The following is a 7,879-nucleotide window of genomic DNA, read 5'->3' as shown; positions in this document are numbered from 1 at the left end:
CCCCCCCCCCCCGAGCCTAAATACAATCGGCAGAAGCAGCTAAACAACAAAAGAGAGCGATTATACAACAAACAAACACAACATCCCGTGAAAGCGACCTAATGAGTGGATGAGTTTACCCTTTTTGGTGTGATGACATTTAATGTCCCTGACAACCTCTGTAGTTCCATTTAGCCACTTGTTAGCAACCGCCTTTTACAAGCAAGTGAAAGCTTTAAAAAAATTCTTAAGTTGTTATTATGCATATATGGATGTATTTTATGTCGTAGAATCCAATGTGAATATCTTGAGCTTGTTTTAACCAAAGACATTTTTTCATTTTTTTTTTTTCAAATACCCAAATTTTTTTTTTAAAAACCCATTGTCTTCAAGTTGATTGTCCCGAAGTGCTAATCTAGCTGATTTATAGGTTTTGGCCTACAAAGATATGTCAATTCTTTTTTACATTTTCCTCAGAGGGTTCAAGTTAGGGAAATGTGCCTTCATGTTTTCCCGCTGGCTGCTCGTCAGTCATGGATGGCAACTGCTAAATAAATTAGGGTCACCCTCAGTAGGTCACACAAAGTTGTCATGATATGAGAGGGTGATAACATAACCCTTTTGTTCTTGTTTGGGTCTCCAGACCAGTGTTATCTTTCCTAGACCTGCTTGTGTTACTGAGGTTTTCATTTGCCATTCACAAGTGGTGGATTGATGTCAGGGTCAAGCAGACTGTTTCTCTGGGGTGATTTACAGAGGCCACTGCTTGCCTTACAAAGATTTCTGCATCATTGCTGCATCATTGTTTCCCTTCTCTCTGCCACTTTCTTCTTTAAAATTGATAAATGTTATTTTATTTAATCTTTTATTTTGCTAAAATGTTACACTATGTTTAATGTAGTTTTAGCTAATAACAGTAAACCATGCTTACAAAAAAATAAAATAAAATACAATTAAAATTTTAAAATCTTTGGAGACATTTAATCTTCTTTTTTTGTCCTAAACATTCTATATCACAACTGAATACAATTATTCCAAATACTAATGTACAGTGAATGTATCAGTGCAACTCAGTAACACATTTGTGTTATATCTGGCACATATGAGATGCAGGCACTGGCTGCAATCATGTAAATGAAAACATCTAATCATCAGCATAAATATTTATTCATGCATATTAGAACCCAGCCACCACATAAAGGTTTTCGCCTCCAAACAATGATTCAGTCTTTATGTAATTGTCCTCAGCCGAATGAACCCTTTTGGAATCAGACACGGTACTTTGAAACAATTGCAGCCTACTTTACACAGCACGATTCACTGCAACACTGATGAATAACTTAGCATGTCTTCTATGTGATTGAAATGCAATCCTCTCGTGTGCATCCTTACAACAGGGCATTTAAGTGCTTCCAAAGTCAGCTAGGTGCCACTGTATTAAGTGACTGGCTATTAAAGGAAATTGGAGACAGGAGCCTTTGACATGGTGCTGTTAGCATAATTAAGCCACTGTTAGCCACTGGGATGTTCCTAGAATATTTACCTTCACAACAGCACGATAACTCGCAATTATGCAGCAGTCAGCCAGAACATGCGGTACACGAAAACCATTGAGTGAGCAGAAGCTGGAATCCACTTTAAAGTAAAATGTCTCACCTTTGGCAAACTGCTTTGAAACACAATTAAACTGGCGAGAAGTCTATTGTGCCACGCAAACAAATGCAGGAAAAGAGAGGTATCATGGAACAATGGTTCAAATACAATCGCTTTGGGAAATAAGCAGCCATGAAAAAAAACAAAAAAACAATTTAACTGCTCAGCAATGATTTCACGCCAATTCATATTTATAGTATGTTACAGCAGTTACAGCATCCACGGAAATATAAAACGGTATAGTATAGTAGCAAAACTGACAAACATACACCCAAACTAAACTAAGCCTGAAAACAAGAGAAACAACTTTTCTTGCTCTGTTTTTGGTAATACCACAGTTTTTAGACATACTTTAAAGGTGAGCGTGATTTGACAAAGTACAACATGTTCCTGGATCAACATCCTTGTTGATCCTGGAACATCATTCCCATCAACCAATCAGAATTGAGAGATAACTTTTCAGGAAATGTCAGTTTTAGGCTTACAATCAGGATTCGGTGCTTCTACACCCTTGTTAATCAGCTATCATTTCCCTCTGATTTTAGGAATAAATTATGGGTAAGGTTAAGTTTAGGGAGCAGACAGCAGTTTAGCAGGGGCATTTCCATATGTGCCGCTGCACCCCATCTCAGAGCTGACCTCAGATGGCAAACACAGAGGCAGACGGCAGGCCAAATGCAGGCTGTCACTTCAGCAAATAAGGCTCTCAACTCTTTTAGACGTCCCCTGAAATTCCCTGTCCTGATAAATGGGACTCTGTTAGTTTTTGGCAGGCAGAGAGGCGGAAGTTGCAGCTACATAAAATTTAGCTGCGACAGCTTCTGTGATGAATTTTGGGCAGATTGCACTTCTGATGCATTTTTAGGTCTGTATAATGGAATATAATGTCACTACACATTGCATGTGTCAGCAATTAAATGTCCTCTGTGTGACTGAAAGCAAAACTAGTCTATCATGCATATTCAATCATGACAATTTTTTTTTTAAATAATTCAAACATTTGATTAAACAATCTACATAAGTCAAGTCACCTTTATTTATATAGCTCTTTAAACAATACAGATTGTGTCAAAGCAGCTTTACAGTGTCAAACAGGAAAAACGTGTGCTGATAATGCGAAAGGACAATAGAAAACAACCAGTTTGTCAGTTAAACAGACCTCAGGAGGAACCCCACCTGCACTCCTCCCACTCACCATCATGAACAGCACTGTGGCTGCGCCGCATCCAGTGTAGACAGCATCACTGATTATAATGAGTTCTATAGTATTTTGTCGCACCTCGCCACTCGCGTCTGGTGTAGACACGGTGTAACATTGGTTTTGCTTTGTTTCACAGAACTAATCGTTGCCTGGGTTCTGTACGTATGTGTGGGCGGAGCTATCAAATTAGGGGCGAGACCCTTTTGGGGTAGGGGCGTGCTTGTTTTGGTCATCGACATCGAGTCTGTTCTGTTCTGTGCACTTCAATAACTGTCTGGTTTGGTTCAGCTACAAAATCAGACATCAGAAGACTACAGAGAACGGTTCGGATTGCTGAAAGGATTATTGGTGCCCCCCTGCCTACCCTCCAAGAACTGTATACATCCAGAGTGAGGAAAAGGGCTCAGAAAATCACTCTGGATCCATCACATCCAAGCCATCTCCTTTTTGAACTTTTGCCATCTGGTCGGCGTTACAGAGCACCGAATACCAGGACAGCCAGGTACAATAACAGTTTCTTTCCCCAGGCAATCTACCTCATGAACATTTAATGTTCTCCCATTGTGCAATAAAAGTATGTGCAATAACCTTATACTTATTTATCACCCTAAATCCTAGTACATCCCTACAACTTATTTTTATTTATTTTTTATTTTATTCTATTCCTATTCTATCTATAGCACACATGTACATACAATTTATTCTTTTTTTTGTGGTTTATTTATATTTATGCATGTATTTTATTCACATCTTATTTTTATTATCTGTGTGTTGTTGTTGTCTCTGTGTACTTGAAGCTTGTGACACCAAAACAAATTCCTTGTATGTGCAAACATACTTGGCAATAAAGCTCTTTCTAACTTCTGATGAAGTGGACCAGAAACACAGTGTGGCTGCATTGCTCTTGGTCCAGATTTTCTGCAATTTAAAGAATACTACTTTAAAAATACTTTCAATTATGGGCCCTGTATTAATGATCCAATTTGAATGCATTACATAGGGTTTCCAGGCAGCAGCCTCTGGCTACCACTCTTCTACAGCAGTAATGATTGGTAGCCATATAGGCTCTCCCCACAGACCAAAGATATTGGCTATCGATGGCTGAATCTGAGAAAGTGACTGAATTCCAGATATACTCTTTTCCTCAGTAGGGATATAGAAAGAAAGTTTCGAATGAGACTGTGTTGGTGCCCGAGGCATTACAGATTTATCTGTTGGCCACTGAGATTATTTTGATGGGTTAACCCAGTGATTACTTCTAAATTATTTATTATTTTGGCATTTTAAGATTATGTTCTTTAATCAGTTCCAGATCCCATTTCACCCCAAAATCAAAAGGAAAATAATAATATCAATAATAATAATAATAATAATAATAATAATAATAATAATAAAATATAAATTAATTGAATCAAACATAACATTTTGAATGATAAAGATTAAAATAGTATTTTCTTGTTAAACACACTCCATTAATGTTTTACTTCAATTCAATTCAAGTTTATTTGTATAGTGCTTTTCACGATACAAATCGTTGCAAAGCAGCTTTACAGAAAATTAAGTTTCTACAATATATTTAGTAGTAGCTTGTCAGTGGTGACTATGTCAAATTGATGTACATATGGCAGAAATGTACAGTAAAATTCAGTTAATGACGTAATCAAACAGACGATGAACACTATTAACAGCAATGATTATATGTTGCAATCAAACTTGTAGCAAAATTTGGTAGTTTATGTTGTTTCAGGGTTAGCATCATCTGAGGTCCTCTGAGGGGTTTGGATCATCTCTTCTCCGATGCTCGATACACTCTGTTAGCTTAGATAATTTAGAAGTTTCATCTGGTCTTGTTGAGATATATAGTTGAGTATCATCAGCACTTACATCTTCAAAATATTTTTTAAAGTGATAAAAATGTAAGTCTGCTTTATTTTTATTGTTTATTCCAATTATTGTCAATGGAATAGCTTTAGCTGACAGCCAAACTTCTGTACAACAAGGAGGAGTGGAACAGCAGTGGTCGGCCCAAGTCTTCACAACATGCCCAACCAGTCTCCACGTACTGTGACATTGCTGGATGAAGGCTTCTGATGAAGGAACAGCCATCCCTGGCTCCAGGGCCAAGTCAGTCACAAAATCCAAGGCAACATGTGACCAGGGCTGGAGTAACCCAGCTGGGTTCCGGTTAAGCTCCTTACCCCAGACACAAATTAAGTAAGCCAAAACAAAACCCCGTACATCCTGGTCCATAGTGGGCCACTGGAACTACTGTCTTATATATATATATTACATTGTCCGGACCTCCACTGGGAAGGAAATATAGAGGCCGGAACTTTTGGAACTTTAATTGAATACCCCTGGTGTAGACAAAAAAGCACAACTTCAGGGAGTCAAAGACAGGCTGAGCCTGGGCAGGGCTAGGGAACACTTCTCTGCCTTAACAACCGATTCTTGAGTAATCACTGCCGCACTCGCTAGACATGCTCAGTACGTACCCGGAGAGACTGGGAAAAAATGAAAATATTATCTAAGTACACAAACTTATTAACCATGTCCCTGAGCACGTGGTTGATGAGTGCTTGGAAGATGGCTGGGGCATTAAGTAGGCCAAAAGGCATCAACTGATATTCAAAATGCCCTACCTTAAATTTTCCACTAACCCTCCTTCCAAATCTGCACCATATGATATTCTTTGCAAAGATCCATCTTTGTAAAAACGGTCGCATTCTGCAGCAACTTGAAGGCTGAAGACATCAGCGGCAATGGGTACCGGTTCTTAACAATGATATCATTCAACCCCGATAGTCAATGTCCCTGCAAGCGAACTATCCTTTCACTCAACACAAAAAAAATAAAATAAATAAATCCTGCACCGGCCAGGGACGGAGAAGGGTGGATAAAGCTGGCTGCGACCAACTGTTGAATGTACCTGTCCATTACCTCCTGCTCAGGTGCAGATTAAGAGTAAAGTTTCCAATGAGGTGGAAAGTGCCAGGTAGAAGATCTGTCACACAGTCGTGTGGGTGGTGCAGAGGAAGGGATACAACCCTAGACTTGCTGAACAGTGCCAGGTCATGGTGGGGCTCCATCTTTAAAACAGAAAGAGAGCAAACAAGAGACAGATCCGAGCCAAAACGAGAGGAGCAATAAGAGCTTCAAGAGATAACATAGTTGCCAGCCCAACTAACATTGTGTTTCACCAACCAAATCTCCACCTGATGATTTCCAGACATCCACAGACTCACCTGATACTGATGATCTTGCTCAAGGAGTATCCACTGATCAAATGTGGAAATAGCAGAGTCCTAGGGTCTGTTCTTTGTATGTGGATTACTCAGTTAGCTGGATTTTATTGTTGGTGATTTGACATGATCCAGGATTGTTAGGCTCTTCGAAGCTTATTCTGCCTGGGAGCAGGCTTATTTAATGTAAACAGGATTTGATTAGATTGTATCATTTTAAGTGAAGGTGATACTGAAAGTCTTTCCCAGCCACTGCTGTTATTAAACCAGGATTTTTTTCTTTTAAAGATAATAATCTTTTAATTATTTTCTAAATAATAAAAATGTTGCGTAATCTATAATAATAGACACAACCAATTTTACTCATTGAGAGATTTATTTGTGAAGGAACAATTATCTCATAATTTTATTGCAGTCATACACATTACATACAGTTTGCAGTGCATTAATTTAAACAATGAGCTTTTATGCAGGTGGCTTTGATGAATCACAGGCTCACTTTTCAAATCTCAAAATGCTTTTATGATGCACAATTAAACAATTTAAACAGAGTTAGTTATGTCTTAAGATGGATCTTATGTATTAAGAAACTTTAATGCTGTCACATATAACAAATCCACTTCAAAATGAAATGAATTACAATAATTTTGACATTGAAAAATGCAAATCTGTACAAATACTAGAAATGGTGAAAAATAATTGGGAATCATTTAAAAATGGTTACACATTTTATTTATCTATTAGATCTTTAATGCCATTTTACTCGTTAGATTGTTTCCTTAATCTTAATTATATGATGTCATAACGTTGCTGTCTTGCCGCCGCCATTCACTGCATTGCTGATCGTGGATTTGAGTATCGATATATCTGCCCTTTCCATTGAACCTGTCAGTATGCACTAAACTCTGACAACTTAATCCAGATCTTTTAATCAAATCCACTAAAGCTGGGCTCACACTACATGAGTTTTAGGCCGATTAATCCCTGATTTTCCCCTCCTGAGAATCGGAGAAAAAATCTTGTTGAGGACCTTGGTCGCTTCCGATGTTTGGCACGGATTATCTGGTAAACTGAGGCATTTACAGATCGAATCTTGCGGGAAAGCTGCCATCTATCTCGACAGTCAAATACAACCTGAATGGATGCTCCCTTCAATTAAACCCATTTGGATTAATGTACTCCTCGTCTCTCTCCGTTCCTTGCTCCTCAGTCCGCTCAGCAGTGCACCCGTGACACTAGCAGCTTAATTTAAATAAGGAGACTGACCTGTTTTGTAAATTATCGCAACCAGGTAATATGCATTTACGTGACAAAGGCATAGCTAGCTAGAAAACGTCTCTGGTGACTGTCGTAACCTCGGTTTTCTGGAAGCGGGAACAAAACATTTCGATAATCGCTGTGGGAACTCCTCCCCTTCTCCAATTTCCTGAATCCTTATAGGATAACGCCAGTTTAATAAACTGGCCAATTCTCTCTACTTTTGCAAATTGCATGCAAATACTGCACCAAAGAACATCTTTTGCTCAGGTATACTGAATTTGTATATTTAGCTAAAATGAACAAAGTGACTGCACTGAACACAAGGCAGAACAGTAACGTAATAAGCACATGAAAAACACATAGACCTGTACATCGTCATCAGCTATATGTGGTAGCAACTAGTACAAAGAACATATATAAATATTTACATAGTCCAGCACAGTGTCAACAGCACACGCGGCGACAAACTGTGCTCAATGCAAGTATAGCAATAGTACAAAGCACATAATACAAATGTACATAGTCCTGCACAGTGTCAACAGCA

The sequence above is a fragment of the Sinocyclocheilus rhinocerous genome, unplaced genomic scaffold (genome assembly GCF_001515625.1).
Source record: "Sinocyclocheilus rhinocerous isolate Xijiao unplaced genomic scaffold, SAMN03320098_v1.1 scaffold2274, whole genome shotgun sequence".
In the NCBI taxonomy this organism is placed as follows: Eukaryota; Metazoa; Chordata; class Actinopteri; order Cypriniformes; family Cyprinidae; genus Sinocyclocheilus; species Sinocyclocheilus rhinocerous.
Note: the sequence above shows the minus strand (reverse complement) of the source record.